The sequence below is a fragment of the Macaca nemestrina genome, chromosome 4 (genome assembly GCF_043159975.1).
Source record: "Macaca nemestrina isolate mMacNem1 chromosome 4, mMacNem.hap1, whole genome shotgun sequence".
NCBI lineage: Eukaryota > Metazoa > Chordata > Mammalia > Primates > Cercopithecidae > Macaca > Macaca nemestrina.
Window position 1 is genome coordinate 53580937 of NC_092128.1, and position 21674 is coordinate 53602610.

The 21674-nt window shown below is 45.8% G+C and overlaps 1 protein-coding gene across 10 annotated transcripts in view; it reads left to right on the plus strand.

Annotated features, from left to right (window-relative positions):
• Nucleotides 1–21674, plus strand: part of LOC105475327 (ataxin 7 like 1) — a 272598-nt gene that overhangs the window by 171868 nt on the left and 79056 nt on the right. Inside the window, exon 1 of one of the 10 annotated variants that reach the window (XM_011730480.3) lies at nt 12930–13019. The exons of the other annotated variants lie outside the window; for them this stretch is intronic. The gene's annotated coding sequence lies outside the window, so the exon portion shown is untranslated. Of the gene's footprint in view, nt 1–12929; nt 13020–21674 lie in introns of those variants that run through there. 10 annotated transcript variants of the gene reach the window in all.

The window sequence follows — 21674 nt, forward strand, 5'->3', positions numbered from 1 at the left end:
ACAGGGCGAGACTCCATCTCAAAAAAAAAAAAAACAAAAAACTATAATGCTCTTAAGGTTAAAAAATAAGCACAGTGGCTAAGAGAAATAATTAAGTTTAGCTAGCCCTCAGACCACTGCAGACTACTGCCCACTGATCCCTGCATTTCTCTCTTGCTTTACTGTGGATCGGCTAATTATTTCCTGATTTATTCGTTCATTATCTAACACACTTGGAGTGCCTGCTATGTACCAGTACTAAGAAAAAGTCCCTGACTTGGGCTCTTTATATGCGAAGAAGGGTGGCAAATCTATCTGTTACTACGGAGCCACGTGCCAGGTGCTAAGGTGGAGGTGTGCTCAGTGGGTCCAGAGAGCAGAGAGAATGGGCTTCAGGTGACACCTGGCAGAGGTTCGGGATGGGAATCTCCTAGGTATCCCAAATGTGCTAATGTTTGAATTAGGTCCTGAAGGAGAACAAGGAGTTAACCAAGGTGAAGAACAAACGAGTGGACCAGGATTCCAGAGAAAGAACACTGTGCACCAAGCCACAGAGGCATGAAACAAAAGGCTCTCAGTTGTCTAGTGTGGCAAGTGGCAGGGGTGCATGGGGGGAGGGTGTCAGAGTGGTGCCCTGGAGATAGGGAGAGCTGCAACAGATTCCTGGGGATGGATTCTTCTGCAGCTCAAAGATAGGAGAGGCCATTAGACATCCCTCAGGGCCACATGTCAATCAAAATAATTAAAAGTAAAAGAACTGGAAAGCAGGCTTATATATTCCAACATCCATTTAGTTTTCCCCCCAAAAAAGCTTTTGATAAAATGAGATGAAGTGCCAAAAATATGTGTGTTCAATAGTGCAGCAGAAAGCGAGTAGAGTAAAAGTAATAAAAAATACTCGACTGGGCATGGTGGCTCACACCTGTAATCCCAGCACTTTGGGAAGCCAAGGCAGGTGGTTCACCTGAGGTTGGGAGTTCGAGACCAGCCTGGCCAACATGGTGAAACCCCATCGCTACTAAAATACAAAAATGAGCCAGGCATGGAAGCATGCACCTGTAAATCCCAGCTACTTGGGAGACTGAGGCAGGAGAATTGTTTAAACCCGGGAGGCAGAGGTTGCAGTGAGCCGAGATCACACCATCACATTCCAGCCTGGGTGACAGGGCAAAACTCCGTCTCTAAATTAATTACTTAATTAAAATAAAAAATAATCTTTACAAAACTGGGTTACTGCTAATTCTGGGTAGCACAGCACAGGAGAGCGTGCTTGGGTTTGGAGTCTGACAGAACTGAGTGCGTCTTGGCTTTACTAACTTGGCCCATGCCACTGTACCAGCACTTTCGGAGGCCAAGGTGGGCAGATCACCTGAGGTTAGGAGTTTGAGACCAGCCTGGCCAACATGGTAAAACCCCATCTCTACTAAAAATATAAAAATTAGCCAGGTGTGATGTTACATGCCCGTAGTCCCAGCTACTTGGGAGGCTGAGGCACAAGAATCACTCGAACCCAAGAAGCGGGAGGTTGCAGTGAGCCGAGATCATACCACTGCACTCCAGCCTGGGCAACAGAGTGAGACTCTGTCTAAAAAAAAAAAAAAAAGATAAAGCCTCTCTGGACATTGGTTTCCTCATTCAAACATGGGGGTGATGATACCAATCTCATTGCATTATTGTGTGAATTAAACGGTATCATCCCAGTGGTTTTTATTATTAGCCTGTTATTTGTTGCTTTTTGAAGCACTAACTTTATCAGGGCAAACAATAGGTTGTGGTCTGTGCAGATCAGTTCTCATTGGTGGAATAAAGAACAATCACAGATTACAGTTAATAAACCAGATCTAGAAATGACAAAATTCTTTCTTATTTTATTCATTTGACAAATGTAAATTACACATTTCCTGTGGGCAGGCACTTCATGAGGCTTAGAGTAGTGAACACGACAGACCCCGTCTCTGCTTTCCCGAGGCTCAAAATCTGGTAATGAGGAAAATGTATTAAGGGATCCCTTCCTGAAGTCTGCCCATTTCAGATTCACCGAGTGGCATGTTTGTTATAGACCAACCTAAAGTGGTTTGGCCACATAGGCCTCTTGGGTTCTCTTTGGGAGAACACAGTTGCCAGTGTAAAAGTTGTGAAAGATCAACATGGTGAGAGTCAGCTTCTCCCACACAACCTTGCTACCATATGAATGAATGTGGGTATGAGACTGAATTCTGCCACAGATGCAGGCATTTATCAAACAAATGTTTATGGACAAGTAGAAACAAAACAGTTGATTCAGCTTGTTTGGGAAGCTTGACAAAGGCCCAGCCCTCTCTCCTTTGAGGTTTTCCAACCACACCTGACACCAAAGGTTCGCCCCAGGCAACTACAAGAACACTCTAGAGAGGGGACACTGTTACACTGTTTTCCCAAAGCAGCATCATCCCCTCATAAACCATCCAGATTTGGTGGCTGGACACAGGGCAGCCTGGAGCACCGTCTCTGAAGGGACAGGCCTGGCTGGATTCTAATACCTGTTTATACAAGGGTGGGGAGTGTCTCTCAAGGTTTTGGCCAGGCCACATATCTTGAATACCGTTAATTGCACCAGTAAAAAGCCTGTTTCTAGCAGTGATTATAGTAAGTCGTAAGTTTCAACAATAAAACCCATTTTTTGTGTTCAGAATGTTGGATCAATATGGATAGCAGAAAAACTTAAACTGGCCACATTTGGAATGTGGCCCACTTTGATTAATACCAGTTGCCCAATCTAGACTTTGTTTTCTTACTACCTGGGAGCTGATGACCTGGAAAGGTAAAGCTCAGACTAACTTCCACAAACAATAAAATACAAGTTATACTTGAGTACTTTTTTTTTCTTTTTTTTTTTTTTGAGACAGAGTTTTGCTCTTGTTGCCCAGGCTGGAGTGCAGTGGCGCGATCTCAGCTCACTGCAACCTCTGCCTCCCGGGTTCAAGCGATTCTCCCTTCTGCAGCCTCCTGAGTAGCTGGGATTACCGGCACCCGCCACCACGCCCAGCTAATGTTTTTGTATTTTTAGTAGAGATGGGGTTTCTCCATGTTGGTCAGGCTGGTCTTAAACTCCCGACCTCAGGTGATCTGCCTGCCTTGGTCTCTCAAAGTGCTGGGATTACAGGCGTGAGCCACCACACCACCACGCCAGGCCTCAAGTACTTTTTATTTACTTATTTTTATTTTTTAATACTCTAGCACTTTATAGGCATTGTTACCCTGTTGCATTTCTCTTTCCTATTTAAAAGGTGTGATTCGCTCTGTGTGCATGTGTGTGTGTGTGTGTTGTGGGTCTGTGTGTGTGTAAGGCGCTGGGTTATATCTAAAGTGACCAGAAGTCCTGATTTGCCTGGGAGAGTCACAATTTATACCTCTTGCACTGGGGCCCATCCATTTAGCACCCCCTTTTACTTTCAAAGGTGTCTAGTTGGGATGATAAATTATGATCTCTCTATTTCTAGAAAGAATGCAATGGCACAGAATAAAAAGAACAAACCCAGGAAAACTAGGTTTGGATCCTGTCTGTACCAGTCCCCATAGGGTGGCCTTGGGCAAGTTGCCCCTCTTAGATTCCTCATCTGTGAACTGAGAGTGATGCTTCTGCTCGCCTGCCCTCCCTAGTCAGTTTTCTATGAGATACCAGTTATGCTGTGGATGCAAATGAACTTTGTAAAGAGAAAAACACTAGCAAGAGTTAGGGATCATTTCCATCTTTAAACTAACATTGTTTTACACTTGAATTGACTCTGGTTGGGAAAAGTAGCATCAGAATATAGGTCATGTGAGCTTTTCAACTTATCTTCTCCAAGGCTGGAGAGACCCATAGCCTGCTTCTGCCAAGAAAGTAACTAGCCAAGACGTCTGCTAGAGTTTCCACCGCCATAATTCCATCAGGGAAGAGAACATGACTGTTAAAAGTAAAACCATAAGCCAGTGGTTTGCTTTAAAATGAATTAATGAGTTGGGCACCGTGGCTCACGTTTGTGTTCCAGCTATTCAGGAGGCCGAGGCAGGAGGATCACTTGAGCCCAGGAGTTTGAGGCTACAATGAGCTGTGATCACACCACTGCACTCCAGCCTGAGTTACAGAGCAAGACCCTGTCTCTAAAAAAATAAAATGCATTAATGTAAGAATCATCTAGTAAACATTTAACTTACCCTTTTTTGTATGAGTAGAACTCTTCTGAAAGTTTGACATGAGGATGGGATGGGGTGCAAATAGGGGTGGTGCCCCAAACAGAGGTGCTGTTTTACATAATAATATAGTTTTATTTTTTTCAAAGTTAAAATTGCCTTTGTTATTATTATAAAAGGAATGCACTGCAAAAACTGCCAATATTTCAGAAGTCGAAACAAGTAAAATAAGAAAATAATTATTTCCATGTAAAACTTTCCAATCTTTTTTCTATGTGTATGTGTTTGTCTCTGTGTTGTACATATGTATCTACATGCATATATTTTATATTTTTAAAATAAAAGTGGAATCTTACAGACATTGCTTTGAAACATGCTTTTTTTTTCCATCTAAAATTATCATGGATACATTTTAGTAAATATAGATCTGCATCATCATTTTTATGCATCTCCAGCCTTCCATTGAATGGATGTGCCAATAATTTACTTAACCAGTGCCTAATTGCTTGTAATTTAGGTTGTTTAGGGGCACAGTATGTACCCCTTTTGCTGTAATTTTTAGAAATCAATATACGATATCTACACACACACAAACCTGACACACCTTTTGAAATTTCATATATTAATGTTTGTCTTTTTTTGCATTTAAGTGGAAAGATCCATGACAGTTAAAGTGTACACTAGGAGGAGCTATAAATAATAGGGCACGGGGCCGGCCGTGGTGGCTCGCACCTATAATCCCAGCACTTTGGGAGGCGAAGGCAGGCAGATCACTTGAACTCAGGAGGTCGAGAGCAACCTGTGCAACATGGTGAAACCCCATCTCTACAAAAAGTGCAAAAGTTAGGCAAGCGCGGTAGTGTGCGCCTATAGTCCCAGCTACTGGGGAGGCTGGGCTGGGAGGATCACTTGAGCCCAGGAGGTGGAGGTTGCAGTGAGCCAAGATGCACCACTACACTGCAGCCTGGGTGATACAGCCAGACCCTGTCTCAACAGTAATAATAATAGAGCAAAGGCAGCTCAGGGTGAAAAGTCAAGGTATCACATCGTTGCAAACTGCCTGAGGCAGTAAATTAGGAATAACCTCCTCATACACAGGAGCTCAGATATGGTCATTCATGGAGCAACATTGCTGCCAGGAGACCTTGTCTTTTTTTTTTCTTTTTTTTTTTCTTTTTTTTTTTTTTTTTTTTTTTTTTGAGGCAGAGTCTTGCCCTGTCACCCAGGCTAGAGTGCAGTGGTGCAATCTCGGCTCACTGCAACCTCTGCCTCCAGGTTCAAGCGATTCTCCTGCCTCAGCCTTCTAAGTAGCTGGGACAACAGGTGTGCGCCACCACACCTGGCTAATTTTTGTATTTTTAGTAGAGACGGAGTTTCACCATATTGGCCAGGCTGGTCTCGAACTCCTGGCCTCAGGTGATCTGCCCGCCTTGGCCTCCCAAAGTGTTGGAATTACAGGCGTGAGCTACTGCACCCAGCCCCCCTTGTCATTTTCTAGCCCCACCAGCCCCAGTCATTGGAATATTCCTTTCACAAAAGAAAACATTGTGTGCACATGCAGGTGTTTACAGGTGGTGCGTTCCATAATATCTCAGTATCATGAGTTCTGCCATTGAGTGAAGCTGTGTGGGAACCCAGCCAGGAGCTCACAGCGCTCGGAGGGGCTCTGAGTCACTGCTCCTCAGCTCCACACCATGGTCCAGGGCACCTTCAGGCTGTCATTGAGAAACAGTTTACTCTCAGTTTATACATAATACCAGCAAGCTTGATGGTCTGATTTCCAAGTTCAGGAAATTAGAACTCTAAGGAGGATTGTGGGGGCAGGCCTTCACAGTAAAAAGAAGTGACACCAGACTGCAGGAAAATACAGGCAAAAGCCAGAAAGCGGGGAAGCTGAAAGCCCTGCATTCTTTCTCAGTGTTTGCAAACCATAGGCACCACCCATGATGATGGGGCAATCAGTTTAGTGAATCCTGACCAACATTTTAAACAACGGCAGACAAGAGATCACAGTGCTTTTTAGATAGCGAAGATAAGTATTATCTTTGGGAACTTGTCTCTCATCTACATATCTGTAATACTAGGTTGCACTGTAAAATTCATTTCTTAAGGTAAATCAGGGTCAAAAAGTTTGACAGCTGCAGTCGTAGGCTCTAAAGTCATAATTTTATAGCAATTAATGCCTGTAACAGTGACTTGGAGTTATCAAAAAAGGATCAGTAACATTCAAAGTATACCACTTAAGAAATCAAAATACAGTGAAATGGCCGGGCATGGTGGCTCATGCCTGTAATTCCAGCACTTTGGGAGGCTGAGGCAGGCAGATCACCTGAGGTCAGGAGTTTGAGACCAGCCTGGCCAACATGGCAAAATCCTGTCTGTACTGAAAATACAAAAGTTAGCTGGGCGTGGTGGCATGCGCCTGTAATCCCAGCTACTTGGGAGACTGAGGAAGGAGAATTGCTTGAACCTGAGAGGCAGAGATGACAGTGAGCCGAGATTGCACAACTGTGCTCCAGCCTGGGTGACAGAGCAAGGCTCCACCCCAAAAAGAAAAAAGAAAAAAGAAACAAAAAAAAAGTACAGTGGAATGAAGATCTTTTGGAAAGAGCCCTGTTCCAACGTGGCTACATCTTTTTAAAGATTTGGCATTATAAATGTTAAATGGAAAGCCTTTCTACCTTCTCACTAACTTGAACCACAAACAACTTTTTAGAAACACCAAATTTGATGCATATTTAATATAAAGATATTCACTTTCCAGATATGCCTAGTAAGGTATACATATATCTTTGTAATTCAGATTAAGAGATATTTCTTTTGTTCATGCAAAAAATGTATTTAAAACACACAGCAAAGTTTCTATGCTCTGGCTAGGCACTAGCCTGCAAAGATGGCTGAGACTCAGAACCTGCTCTCAGGGAACTTCAGTCCAGTGGTCTGCATTCCAGTCAACCCACATCTAAGACTTTTACCATAAAGTCATCTTTCAAACTGCAATGCAGTACAGGCTAAGGCTGGCTGACGTTGATAGTCACTCTCCCCCAAAATCTGGTGTATGGCCAAGCGTGGTGGCTCACGCCTGTAATCTCAGCACTTTGGGAGGCCAAGACAGGTGGATCACTTGACCCCAGGAGACCAGCCTGAGCAGCATGGCAAAACTCCATCTCTACAAAAAAATAATAAAAATTAGCCAGACATGGTTATACATGCCTGTGGTTCCAGCTACTCAAGAGGCTGAAGTGGGAGGATCACTTGAGCCCAGGAGGTCAAGGCTGCAGTGAGCAATGGTCACACCACAGCACTCCGTCCTGGGCGACAGAGCGAGACTCTGTCTCAAAAAAAAAAAAAAAATTATTTTTTTAAAAAGAAAAATCTAGCATATGTGGTCCCATCAATGCAAAACTGACATTGTGACATCAGTTACAACGTCTTGGTTTGTGGGGCACATCACAAAGGATTAAGCCAAAATCTAGTTGCTGGTATGATCAGGCAAGACTGGCTTAGCCCCTGTGAATCCAGGTAACAGGGTATAAGTGAGGCATGTTGAGTCGAGTGCGGACACTACTGGGAAGTCTGCATGGCAAGGTCAGGCACTAGAACCCAAGCATTGAAGCCAAGCCTGCAACCAGTAGCAGCCACAGCTACCAACATGCTTTCCTTGCCTCTGTATCTCCCAAAAGCTCAGGCGCCATCCTGTGTTGGCTCCATCCTCTTTTTGGCCAGCTTTCCACATGTTCAGACCGTGCTGGTCCCTGCCCAGCTTCCTCCTCCACATATGGAGTCTGATACGGCTGCCTTCACTCGGAGGAGTATAAACATCCAGGGCATGGGCAGGGGGCCCCAGCTTTATCCTCAATGGGCTGCATGGAATGAGCCCTCCAGCATTTCCCAAACTCCCTTCTCTATCTGCATCAGCAAAACAGCGTTTGTCTGGTCTGTGGTGGAACTGCTTTTGTTAAGCATGCAGTCTAACTACAACAGATTTCTGCTAATATTCCATATCTCCCTATTAGCGCACTTTAATTTGATATGACAAGTTCGGTAGCTAGGCCTCATGGACTTTCAGAAGTTCTGATTTTAAATAGCCTACGCTGTCTTTCCTTAATATGCCAGTGCTTGTCAAATCATGTGTCCTTCTTTTTGGCTTCAAAAAAGTGGGAGTGGGGTGGGGCTCTATGATCAGAGAAGTCACATGTTACATGGAAATATACTCCTCACTTTATACCTTGCAAGCACACGAGTTTCCCTGCCAAGACTGTTCTGATTCACCTAGCACCATATTCTTCCAGTCAGCATGGATGCAAATGTCCTCTGGTTACCAAACCCACCTAAAGAAACCCCCTTGAGAGTGAGTATTCACTAGCAGTGGGAAGCACTACATATACTTCCCACCAAGCTGCAGAGCATTTCCAGTCAACAGGAGCATGTAGATTTCATTAGTCTTCGTGACCTTCATAACAGTCAACGTGAAGTCCACCTTGACACGCAACTTCCCTGGCCTTTGGGTGTATGTTTTCTTATGTTGTACTATCAGGGAGAAAGAAATGTGACAGGCAGATTCATAAGGGGGTGGTAGAATGCTCTGTAACTTCCTAACCATCACCCCCTGACAGGCTCCCCTCTGCATTCTACATTCAACATCTCTGATCCTGGCCCCGAACCTTCACTTCCTGACAGACACCTCCATTCATCGCTACCTGCAAACCTGCTGGCCATCTGCAGTAACCCACCACCCTGTCCCTCAGAGCAAATGTCCAACGCCTGCAGTGAACCTGCTTAGCCTGTGTCACTTAATAGTAATATCAGCCCAGATTCAGCTGTGAGTGTGTCCAGTTGGCATGGACAAGGGAACATGACAGTGGAAACCTACATTTGGTCCAATGTCTTCAGTGACCTGTTGCAAAGAACTCAGCAAAGGCCTAACTGTGAAACATCTGTTAGAGAAGCGATCCACCAAACCATATGCTAAGCTAGATCCCCTCTACATGTCCGTGGTGCACCATGGACATACAAGCTTCATAACGTACAGCTGTCAGGCCTGCTGGGACATTCCACTTCACTGCTTCTTAGACAGATTCGGTAAGGAACCAGGGGTTGGCATTTAGGTGAACTGATCAAATCAAAGGACAGGGTGCAAACTGGATCAAGACGATTGTTTTCCATTGAAATAGTAGCTCTGGAGTGCAGATGTCCAAAGCTCCCCCTACACTGTGGAAAGAAACCCTTCCGTGTTAGGCACATTCACTGTGAAACACTAGAAAAGCCATGAAGACAGGGAGTGTTGAGAAAATTGAGGGCGATGTTGTGCTTTTATTTTATTTAATGTTTATTTATTTTAAGAGGGAGTCTTGCTCTGCACCCAGGCTAGAGTGCAATGATCTCAGCTCACTGCAACCTCCTCTTCCCAGATTCAAGCAATTCTCCTGCCTCAGCCTCCCAAGTAGCTGGGACTACAGGCACCAGCCACCACGCCCGGCTAATTTTTGTATTTTTAGCAGAGACAGGTTTCAGCATGTTGGCCAGGCTGGTCTCGAACTCCTGACCTCAGGTGATCCACCGCCTTGGCCTCCCAAAGTGCTGGGATTACGGGCGTGAGCCACCGTGCCTGACTGAGGTTGTGCTTTTACAGTCAAACAACTCCATTGGCCATTTTAGTTTTATTATTTTCTCTGGAAGCGCCATAGAGGGAAGCAAGGAGGGCCGGGCCAGGAGTTGGAAGACTTAGTGCTGTTTGTAGTTTGCAGTGTGGCCCTGGCCAAATCACGTAGCCTCTCCAAATCCCAGTTTACTTGCCTGTGAAAATGGGAATAATAAAGTCTGCCCCTTTTAAGCTGCTTTGTGAATAATGAAGCTGTACACCAGCATACGTTACCAGCCATGAGGCTGAGACCCAGGATTGGACATCAGAAAGCTTTCCTGGGTGTGTAACTTGGAAAGTCACAGGTTTCTCTGAGCCCCGTTTCCCTCCTTTATAATGGCGGTAATAATAGCTGCCCTTACCACCTCACAGGATCAAATAATGTAATGTGCGTGAAAGAAACATAAACTGTGGGGTTTTAACCCACAGAAATCCTGGGGCTACTTTAACGGTTGCTGACCCCGAGGACAGGGCTGATTGAAGACTCACTTCTCAGCCAGGCGCGGTGGCTCACGCCTATACTCCCAGCACTTTGGGAGGCCAAGGCATGTGGATCGCCTGAGGTCAGGAGTTGGAGACTGGCCTGGCCAACATGGTGAAACCATCTCTACTAAAAATACAAAAATTAGCCAGGTGCAGTGGCACGCGCCTGTAGTCCCAGATACTGGGGAGGCTGAGGCAGGAGAATCACTGAACCCAGGAGGCGGAGGTTGCAGTGAGCCAAGATGGCACCACTGCACACTCCAACACGGGCAACAGAGTGAGACTCTGCCTTAAAAAAAAACAAAAAACAAAAAAAAAAAACGCTCATTTCTCCCTCAGGACCTGAAACTTCTCTTACTACATCCCTTCCACCCTCCTCCTTTCCCCACCTCAGACTTCTTCCTCCACTGCTCCTTCCTTGGTCTTGGATGTGCTAAGTTGCCTTTGCTCTTCTCCTGTGATGTGTCAGGCAACTGCTGCATTTCACTCCGGGGTGGCTCCATTTCAGATCCCAGTGAAACAGTTTCTATATATAGTGGGTAATAAAATGTGGGTTACTTTGAGAGGAAAGAGAAAGCCACCATGTGGGTTCCTGTTCACCACCATGGCGCTGGTGGCCCCAAAACCAAAGGAGCAACCTTTGCTCTCCAGAACAAATGTGAAGCTGGCCCACAGTCACCGTGGCTTTTCCAAACAGCCTGTTTCTACTTACTCATGACTTTCCCCAAAACCTGTGGAGTGGGAAGGGAGTGACATTGTATTCTTCAAATTAGATGGATGGATGGATGGGGCATTAGATTTAAGTCCACCCAGCAATTTAAAATTTCTCACTCGGTCAGACACGTTAGCTCAAGCCTGTAACCCCAGCACTTTGGAGGCCCAGGCGGGAGGATTGCCTGAGGCCCGGAGTTCAGGACTAGCCTGGGCAACATAGTGGGATTCTGTCTCTACAAAAACTTTAAAAATGAGCCAGGCATGGTGGCAGACACCTATAGTTCCAGCTATTTGGGAGGCTGAGGCAGAAGGATTCATTGAGCCCAGGAGTTCAAGGCTGCAGTGAGCTATGATGGAACTACTGCACTCCAGCCTGGGCAAGAGCGAAACCTTGTCTCTATTTAAAACAAAAACAAAAAAAAATTTTCTCACTCTTACATCCACACACAGGTTCTCTTGGAATTGTTTTCTGAACTCCTCAGGTAACTAAAATTTTATTTGGTTAATTCTCTTGGTCCTACAATGAGATACTGCTTGATGCACTCTGGGAAAAATGGAAAAGCCTGTTAAAATAAGCAATTTAAGAAGTGTTTCTGCTGGGCATGACAGCTCATGCTTGTAATCCCAGTGCTTTGGAAGGCCAACGCAGGAGGATCGCTTGAGGCCAGGAGTTTGAGACCAGCCTGGTGGGAAGACTCCATGTCTACAAAATATTTAAAAATTAGCCAAGTGCAGTGGTGCAGCTGCTTAGGAGGCTGAATCAGGAGGATCGCTTGAGCACAGGAATTCAAGGGTGCAGTGAGCTCTGATGGCACCCCTGCACTTCAACCTAGGTAGCAGAGCAAAAGGTCTCTAAAAAAGAAGGAGCTGGGTGCGGTGGCTCATGCCTATAATCCCAGCACTTTGGGAGGCCGAGACGGGTGGATTGCTTGAGGTCAGAAGTTTGAGACCAGCCTGGCCAACATGGCGAAACCCCCGTCTCTACTAAAAATACAAAAATTAGCCATGTGTAGTGGTGCATGCCTGTAATCCCAGCTACTTAGGAGGCTGAGGCAGGAGAATCGCTTGAACCCAGGAGGCAGAGGTTGCAGTGAGCCAAGAAAGCGCCATTGCACTCCAGCCTGGGTGACAAAGCCAGACTCCATCTTAAGAAAAGAAGGAAGGAAGGAACGAAAGGAAAGGAGGGAGGGAGGGAGGGAGGGAAAGAGGGAAAGAGGGAAGGAAGGAGGAAAAAGAAAAGAAAGAAAGATTCAGCCAGCATGTCCCTTTCTTTTTCTATGGGATTTACCAACTGACAGATTCTAGTGCTCCTGCCATCACCCCCAGATGTGCAGTAAAGCCTCCACATTTGCAACATCTAAGTCAATCTCTAAAAGATGCTTCGAGGAAGCACCCAGTTCCTTCTGCTAATAACTGCAGTGTGTCATGTGACACCTCCCCCTCCCCCAACCAGTTCTCTCCGAAAACTACCCACCCACCCCACCAATAAAGTAGCACGACGTCTGTCCTTCAGCTGCCAATATCTACATTTCCTTCAAGGTGGTAATCTTTTGCTTTTGTTATTGAAGTTCTTTTTTATTCTTAATTGTTACCCAATTGCTTTGGGGTTTGCATAAACAGTTAACGAAAACACCCGCACGAGGCAGCCAGTTCGCTTTCTGTGCTTGTTGTTCTTGGCACTGGGTCAGTTCTATGAACTTCTGGTGTCCAACTGGTAGGACCTGAAACTCTGTGTTTAACAAGTGCCTGTAGTCAAAACAGTTGGCGTGTGCAAGCACGGATAGCTGGTATTGACTGCAGCTGGTCAGCCGTCGGGCTGTGCACCGTGCAGAATACCGAATCACGTTGCTCTGTTTTGGGGCTGGGCTTTTGTTGTTGTTTAGTCGTTGCGATTTTTTTCCTCCTTTTTCTTTCTGTCTCTCTCTTTTTTTTTTTTTTTTTTTTTTTTTTTAATGACATCCGTGCTAATGTGGATCGCGTCAGGTTCCAAAAGTACAACATGTTTACAGTCGTCGTAGCATCAGATTAAGTTGGCAGCCTGAGTCTCTCTGTAAGTGGTTTTAGTTTACATTTCTTCTTCTAGCAGGATGTTTTGCATAATTTTGCTGATCCTAGGTTATTTATAGACTTTTTTTGAAGAAACGGGGATGCATAAGAGTTTCTGTTCCAACTATGGAAAGTGAAATTTGTTTCTCCACTTAGAGAAACGGCAGTCTATGTGCTGCAGAGGGTTATTTTAGCTTCTGATGATTAATTTCTTAGGGGTCACTTGATAACATTTCAGAGAGTCCTAGGACGTGTTGTTTTCCTTTAGTCGTTCACAAACGGAGTAAAATGAAAGTAATGATGCCATTTCCTCTGGGGCGCTCCTCGAGGGTGGATGCAGTGATTGGGTATTGTTTCAAACGTCTGAAATGAGTTTACAGTGGTTGTTTTGTCAAACTGCCGCTAGCAGTGGCATTTGGTGACCCAAAACCTGCCCGAGGGCTAGTCTGCAGGACTCAGAGTCATGGGGGAGGGGACCGGAGGAAGGACAGACACAGGGAAGTTACTGGATCTTAGTTTGTCCCCACCTAAATGACAGTGATATGCAGATGTTTATCACATTTTTAAAAGGATGATTGACTGCAAGATGGCATACCGGCTCATGCTTTATCTGTGTGATTTTCTGGCCTGGTGGTAGCATCTTTGGGGGCCCATGTGCATGTTTTGAATAAGAACTAAAGCTTAGCGAAAACACTAAGCCAGAATTAGCACTCTATAAAAGGGTTTCCCGTAATATTTACTAGAACAGTTGGCTAAAAATTACCGTGCTTGGCCCACTGAATGGCTGTGTAATTAAATCAGCCCTTGATATCGTACCTTGAGCACCTCCCATCTCGGAGTCTGCAGCTCCTGGAATTTGCATGAGTAAGTAGCGCGTTCATCAGCATAATGAGTGTGGAGTCCCAGTCTAATGGTCCAGGAGAACCTTGTAAATGAGACACTTCATTGTGCCTCGGGTTAAATATTTTAAATTAAACAAATCGAAAAAGAAGGAGAAGACGACAAACATCATTTAGGCTTCACGGAAGGCCTTCTGAGGAGCGGGTCTGCTTAGAACCAGGACCTTGAGTCCCACACAGATGGGTCCATCCCCACCCCCAGCATCACATGAATGAGAACGGACAGTGAAAACGGAAATTTCCAAGGTGGTAAATGTGACCGTTAGGCTGAGGCTTGACATAGTTCTAACTGCTGAGTGCTGTCAAGAGAGGATTTCTTTTCTTCTCCATGTTTCTCTCATTCATATGAATGCTTTTTTTTTGCTGGGCACAGTGGCTCATGCTTGTAATCCCAGCACTTTGGGAGGTCGAGGCGGGCGGATCACCTGAGGTCGGGAGTTCGAGACCAGCCTGACCAACATGGAGAAACCCTGTCTCTACTAAAAATACAAAAAATTAGCTGGGTGTGGTGGCACATGCCTGTAATCCCAGCTACTCGGAAGGCTGAGGCAGGAGAATTGCTAGAACCCGGGAGGCAGAGGTTGCTGTGAGCCAAGATCGCACCATTGCACCCCAGCCTGGGCAACAAGAGCAAAACTCCATCTCAAAAAAAAAAAGTGCCTTGTCTCCTCTAACCTTGCAGAAAATAATGATGAGGCTTCCTTGCTTTAGGTCTTTGACGTTTAGAGTGTGTCCTGTGCTTTCTCACACTGGCCCCACTAAGCTGGTGGGGGCCAAGTCCAGCCCTTTGGTCCTAGGAGGGAAAGCCTGGCTTTGAGGCCTGGCTCACACAGGGGAGCTGAGAAGCTAAAACTCAGGCTCGGACATGATCCATCGGACCTTCGCCTCCTCATGCCCCCGTTTGCTGTGGGCTAACTAGCTATGACGTGATGCTAAGGGACTCTTTGTTCTAATTTGATTCAAACCTGCCCCTGTGTATGGGGCCTCTGTTCCACCTCCCTGTGCCTCCTCCGTGTGTCTGGTTGGGACCAGGAGGACTTTAGGCCCACCTTCGGAAGGTGTCAGGCTTGAGGTGTGTGTTGGTTTGTATGCATCTCAGCAAGGTATGATTATAGGGGCTCCCCCGGCTGTGTCAATAACCCCCACAGCCCAAGTGAATGGAAAGATGTGAAGAGAACCTAAAGGCCTTTTGTTGGAGCTAGGAGGAGTGGCAGTGAATACTGAAAGGCTTTTGCATTTGAATGAGCCAAACCCGCCCACCCTGCCATCCTTGGGAAAGTAAAGGCCCCTCAGCTCTGTCTCCTAGAGCACGTTGCCCCTCCCAGGCCCTCCAGACACTGGTCTGCCAATACCTTAGAAGCACCCTCCTTCCTCACTTTGATTCCTCCCTCCAGCCCAGCCCCAATGACATAGCTGCTGTTAAAACATAATTGATCCGGAGCAGCTGGGCCCCTTAGCAGCAGTGAGCATTTGTGAGCCCACCCCTTCTCTCTTGGACCCTGGGGAATGGTTCTGTCCACCCTACACTCCAGGAAGACCGAGGCACCCAGGCAGAACCTAGAGACCAGTGAATTCCCCGCCAAAGGCAGCACTGGGCCAGATGGTCTGTGTAATTTCGTCAAACCATTGAGAGTCTGCTAACAGTGACCTCACTTTGCCATTAGTCCATTCACCCCCAAGGTCTTGTCTTTTCTGGAACGACACCCATGACATATAGATTAATTAGAACGAGTAATCAGATTACTTTTTGGGTAAGAGGTGAAACAAGAAAGTAAGCTGATAAAAGGAGTTGGTCACTCCTAGACTATGGCCTGGAGTCATAACTTTTCAGACCAGCTACTCACACCTGCTCCTTGTACTTGTAGAGTACCTCAGCTTCAGGTCTTCAGGACAGGCAGACTTTGCCAGTTGTCAGCGATTAGGAGATTTGTCTCACCTTGACCTTGCTGTTACTGACCATGGGTTCTTGGGTACTCGGTGCAATAGAAATTGACATGAGGCCAAAAGAGCCTTCCCAGACAAGGCTTCATTGGAGCTTATGCCCGAGCATAAGGTAGAGAGAGAGAAATCCGTGACTGACCCTCTGAAAAGAGCCCATTGGGATTTTTTCTTTTTTTTTTTTTAATTGACACAGGGTCTTGCTCTGTGTTGCCCAGGCTAGAGTGCAGTGGCATGATCACGGCTCACTGCAACCTCTACCTCCTGGACCCAGGTGATCCTCCCACCTCACCCTCCCAAGTAGCTGGGGCTACAGGCACATGCCACCATGCCCAGCTAAGTTATGTATTTTTAGTAGAGATGGGGGTTCCTCCATGTTCCCCATGCTGGTCTCAAACTCCTGAGCTCAAGCCATCCGCCCGCCTCAGCCTCCCAAAGTGCTGGGATTACAGGCATGAGCCACCGCACCCAGCCCCAGTTGAGATTTTTTTATTAGGTGAAGCACAGGAATTGATATCAGGGTAGGGTATGCAGGCTGGGCTGGGCAAAGCATGTGAGGGGGTAGGGTATGCAAGTCAATGTATCTGGTTGTGATGATTGTCTTGAGTCATGGGCCATCTGGTGGTCTGGCTGGCAACAACAAGGCTGTAAATCAGTTGTTCAGCATTCCTTCCTGAGGTGGGACACTCTGCAACCTTGGTTCCATATTTTGGATCTCTTAAGTCCAGTTCCTGGAATTATTTAAGTAAAAGGCATGGTTAAACGTTATAAGAGCACCGAAGAACAATATAGAATAGCTGTTTTCTTTGTATGACTAAAGCCTTGGAGTGAGTGGGTATGGTGTCAGTGAGGTAGTGGTGTGGGTCTCGCGGTCAGTGGGAATGCATGAAAGAATGCTCTCGTGCGGGTAGCTGAAGCCAGGCTGCATTTCTGCTCTGTCACACTGCTCTGAAACACAGCCCAAGGAGGAGGATGCATCTCCTGGGCCTCTGCCTCCGTCCTGCACTTTTTCTCCCTGATCTGGTGAACTTGCATGGTTTTTAGGTGAACCAATTGTCTTGGTACGGTAGGGCTGTCATAACAAAATGAAACAGCCTGGGTAGCTTCAACAACCAAAGTTTATTTTCTCACAATTCTGGAAGCTGGAGGTCCAAGATTCAGGTGGCAGCAAGTTTGGTTTCTCCTGAGGCCTCTTCTTGGTTTGCAGATGGCTGCCCTCTTGCCGCCTCTTCATGTGATCCACCCTCTGGACTTGTGCCATTGTCGTCCCTTCCTTTTCTTAAGGACACCTATCCTATTGGATTAGGGCCCCATCCTGATGGCCTCATTTTAACTTAGTCACCTCTTCAAAGACTTTCTCTCCAAATGTGCTTATATTCTCAGGTACTAGGGATTAAGACTTCAACATATGAAGTCTGAAGTGGACAAATTTAACCCATAACACCAATTGACCAAGCCTGGTCCTGCCTCAGCCTCAGAACACTGCAGGAACCTCCATGGGGTACAGATTCATCTGTGAGTTTTTTCCTCTCATGCATCCGTTTATAGAACCAGGCACCATCTCTGTGTGGGTGCATAGTCAAAGGAAATGCAATGAGAGAAAGACAGGAATATGTTTAAAAGTCATCAGTGGCTATGAAAGTCTGAATTCGCTTTCATGTGGCTTATAATGATTCTTAGGTGACTGTGGCAGCCCACCTGTCTCAAGAGAGACTCTTATTAGGGATAGGTTGAGTAAGGGAAGCTTGTGGACCAGTAGGCTCCAGAAACGATGTCAGGAATTGTTACCTTCCCTTCTGGGCCCCTTCCCTCCCATCGCCTTTCTGGGCCAACTCCCTGATCTGTTAATAGATTCATTGGCATAAACCTCTCAGTGTCTTGCCAACAATTACATATAGATACAGACGGTGCCTGACTTACAATGGTTCGACTTATGATTTTTTGGTTTCAAGATGGTACAGAAGTGTCATGCATTCCGTAGAAACTGTACATCAAGTACCCATGTAACCATTCTGTTTTTCATTTTCAATATAGTATGCAATACATTACATGAGATATTCAGCACTGTATTATAAAATAGGCTTTGTGTTAGGGGATTCTGCCCAACTGCAGCTTATGTTCTGAGCACATTTAAGATAGGGTAGGCTAAGGCTATGATGTTCAGTAGGTTATTGTATTCAATGCATTTTTTTTTTTTTTTGAGATGGACTTTCACTCTCGTCACCCAGGCTGGAGTGCAATGGTACAATCCTAGCTCACTGCAACCTCCACCTCCCGGGTTCAAGGGATTCTCCTGCCTCAGCCTCCCAAGTAGCTGGGATTACAGGCGCCCACCACCATACCCTGCTAATTTTTGTATTTTTAGTAGAGATGGGGTTTCACCATGTTGGCCAGGCCGGTCTTGAACTCCTGACCTCAGGTGATCCGCCTGCCTCAGCCTCCCAAAGTGCTGGGATTACAGGCATGAGCCACTGTGCCCGGCCCTTAAATGCATTTTTGACTTACGATATTTTCAATTTATGATGGGTTTATCCAGATATAATCCCATTGCAAGTCAGAGAGCATCTGTGTTTTTTTTTTTTTTTAATCTGCCCTTAGTGTTCATTCCCCCTGGAAGTTGGGAGACTAACCTTAGATGGATGAGGAGAGGAAAATTCATTTATGTTAGTTGTTGCCTCCCATCTTAATGCTGCTTTCTTCCCAGAGGCATGTGGTTGGCTATGCCATTTCCTCTCCTTCTTCCCCTGCTGTGGAATATCCTTGATCCTGAGATTCTAAAGGCCAACAGGTGGCCTGTGACCATGCTTTGCAAAATGTTTCCAAGATTGGTTTTTAGTGAAGACCATTTCTTCCCTGAAGACACCAACATCCTCAGCTGGAGTGAGAACAGGGTTTCTGAGAGCCTGCCCTGAGAATGTCAGAGCCTAAAGCCTGGTGTTCTTAGAAACCGCCATCCATGATGGAAGCTCAGGGATTGACTGGGTCAAGTCATAGGGGAGCTAAAAGCAACCCTTGTGGCCCTTCATCACCTGCCGGTTCCCTGCTGCTAATACTCAGGTCCTGGTCTACAAGGGGACCCTGTAGAGAAAGTGTGTTCCCACAGGCTAAGGGGCCCCTCTGCGAGTATGGTAGGAAGACCCACTACTTTTTCTTTATAAAGCCAGCTTCGGCTTTGGTCTGAGATGAGAGAGGAGGTGATTGCTACCAGGAGAGGAGATCAGGAATCTCATTATCGAAGTAATCCAGCTGCTGTGTGCTGAAAGACCTGTTCCTCCTGGCAGCCTGAGTACATCTATAAGTTCCTCCTTGGCTTCTCAGGCAGGTTTCTGCCAATGGAAATGGTATCTTGACTTATTTATAACAGTAATCATCATACTATTCTTTTATGTTTGCATAGTCTGACTCAACTTTGAAACCTCTTTTACATGCCTCATGTCATTGACTCTTCCCTATAGCACAGGAGAGGGGAGGTACTGCTAACCTCAGAGCATGGACATTCTGGAAGGAGAGCTGGGATTTAGACTCCAGCTCTTAGATGTCAGTGCTCCTTCTATTGATTACAGCTTTCTAATGTCTGTATATGGTTGCCAGTAAGGAAGGTAGTTTGGGAATTGGAGAACCATTTATTATTGTTTTCTCTTCTCCATACTAAAGGCAGTGTTGGACTGCTCATTGTGTGTAATACCCTGCTTGAAGAGCTTCACACTTAACCTTCACAACCAACAGTAAGAGGAGGCCTATCATTAGTCCCATTCGTCACAGTCACCCACGAGGTCCTACCAGGGAGATGAAGAAATGTGGGCCACATGAGACACCTGCCCTGAATGGCACATGGTTCAGTACAACCACACCTCAAAAGTGCTGTTCAAAGGCCACTGTTGCACCAAAGGATGTATCAAGTTGCCCGCTTGGGCCTGCCCTCTTCCATGTTGTATATGAGTACTTAGAAGAAGATTGGCATTGACGGCAGGCTGATCAAGTTTTCAGGTGGTAGATTTGGGAGGGAGAGAAGATTATGTTAATGAATCAGAGTCCAAAAAGATCTCAACAGACTGGTGCAGTAGACTGAATCCAACAAGATGACATTTTTAAAGGATACCTGTGGATCTGCAGCTTGGCAGCAAAATGTGTGAAATAAAACTTAGAGATGAGGCAGCTATCAGAAATAAAAAATCTAGATTGGATCTCTGGCTGCATTAATAGGAGAATAATGTCTAGAACAGATCTGTAGGAGCTGGTCAGACCCCACCTGTAATGCTCTCCCTTCTGAGCTCCATGGTCTGTGAAGAACAAGGGGAGCCAAGAGAACCGAGATTGAGGAGTAATTAAAATGATGTTTTGTAAGGAATCGCATAAAAAGACATCTCAGGATGTTTAGCCTGAGAGAAGGAAGTTTCAAGGAACAAATATTTGGCAAGATGTTCCATGGAAGGGGGATTAGAGTGGTTCATAGTGACTCCCACAACGCAGACATGGGAATCGTGAGTGGTCATTACACGGGAGTTTGGCATAAAAGAGAACTCTCCAACAGTCGGGACTGAACTCGGGAGGTGCCACTAAACTGGCACACCGCTTACCTGGCTCACCGCTTACCTGGCACACTGCTTACCTGATGTACCACCCTAGATGGAGCCTGCAGTGAAGCCGTGCCTGGCAGACCCTGGGCAGGAGTGTGGGTGAGTGACTGCACTCCTAGAGAAGGGGGCCTGCAGAGAATGGTTACCTGTGGGTTTTTTCTTGCCAGTTGCGAGTCTGTTAGTCCCAGCTTCAAGGTCTAAGACCTGAGTCCGTGGGAGAATGATGATCTGTTTATGGAAATGGCAGCTGTATCAGGGATGAACGAGCAGGTTGGCAAGAGGAAGAGCTGTGCCTCAGTGTCCCATTTGTAAATAGCTAGTGGAGCCTGTGTTCATGTGTGTGTATGTGCGTGTGTTTGCGTGTGGTGGTGTTGGTAGTGGTAGTCGTTTGAATTCAGGGGTTTTTTTTGTTTGTTCTGAGACGGAGTCTCGCTCTGTCACCCAGGCTGGAGTGCAATGGTACAATCTCAGCTCACTACAACCTCCACCTCCCGAGTTTAAGCGATTCTGCCTCAGCCTCCTGAATATCTGGGATTACAAGTGTGCACCACTGCACCTGGCTAATTTTTGTATTTTTTAGTAGAGACAAGGTTTCACCATGTAGGCCAGGTGGGTCTTGAACGCCTGACCTCAAGTGATCTGCCCACCTCGGCCTCCCAAAGTTCTGGAATTACAGGCGTGACCCACTGCATCTGACCCTGAATTCAGGTTTTCTTTATTTTATGAAGTAAAGGCACTAAAAACAAAACAATACCCCCTAAAGAGTAACAAAGCACCACAACCAATCTATCTTCATTATCAATACGTAAAGGAGATTCTAACACAGAAATGTAGGGAGGACGTAAACTCAGAAAAATCTGTATGTACATGTGCATGTATATGCGTGTGTGTGTTTATGTATCACATTGTTTCAGACAACACTTCTTTGTAGACCCAAATTGGTAGCATTAGTGTTTGGGAACTGCTGTCTCAGAGTGCCTGTTTGCTGTATCCTGCTGGCTGCCTTAATTACCTTAACTTAAAAATTACCTCCTTTAAGTGATTTCAGAAAGGGTTTTAAAGGTAACTCAGTTATCTTGAAACTAATTGTTCTGCTGTAGATTATCCTTGCTCTTACTTTCTGCAGGCTTTTTAAAAATTTGGATGAAATTCACAAAACATAAAGCTAACCGTTTTAAACTGAACAATTCAGTGGCATTTAGTACATTGGCAATATTGTGCAACCACCACTTCTATCTAGTTCCA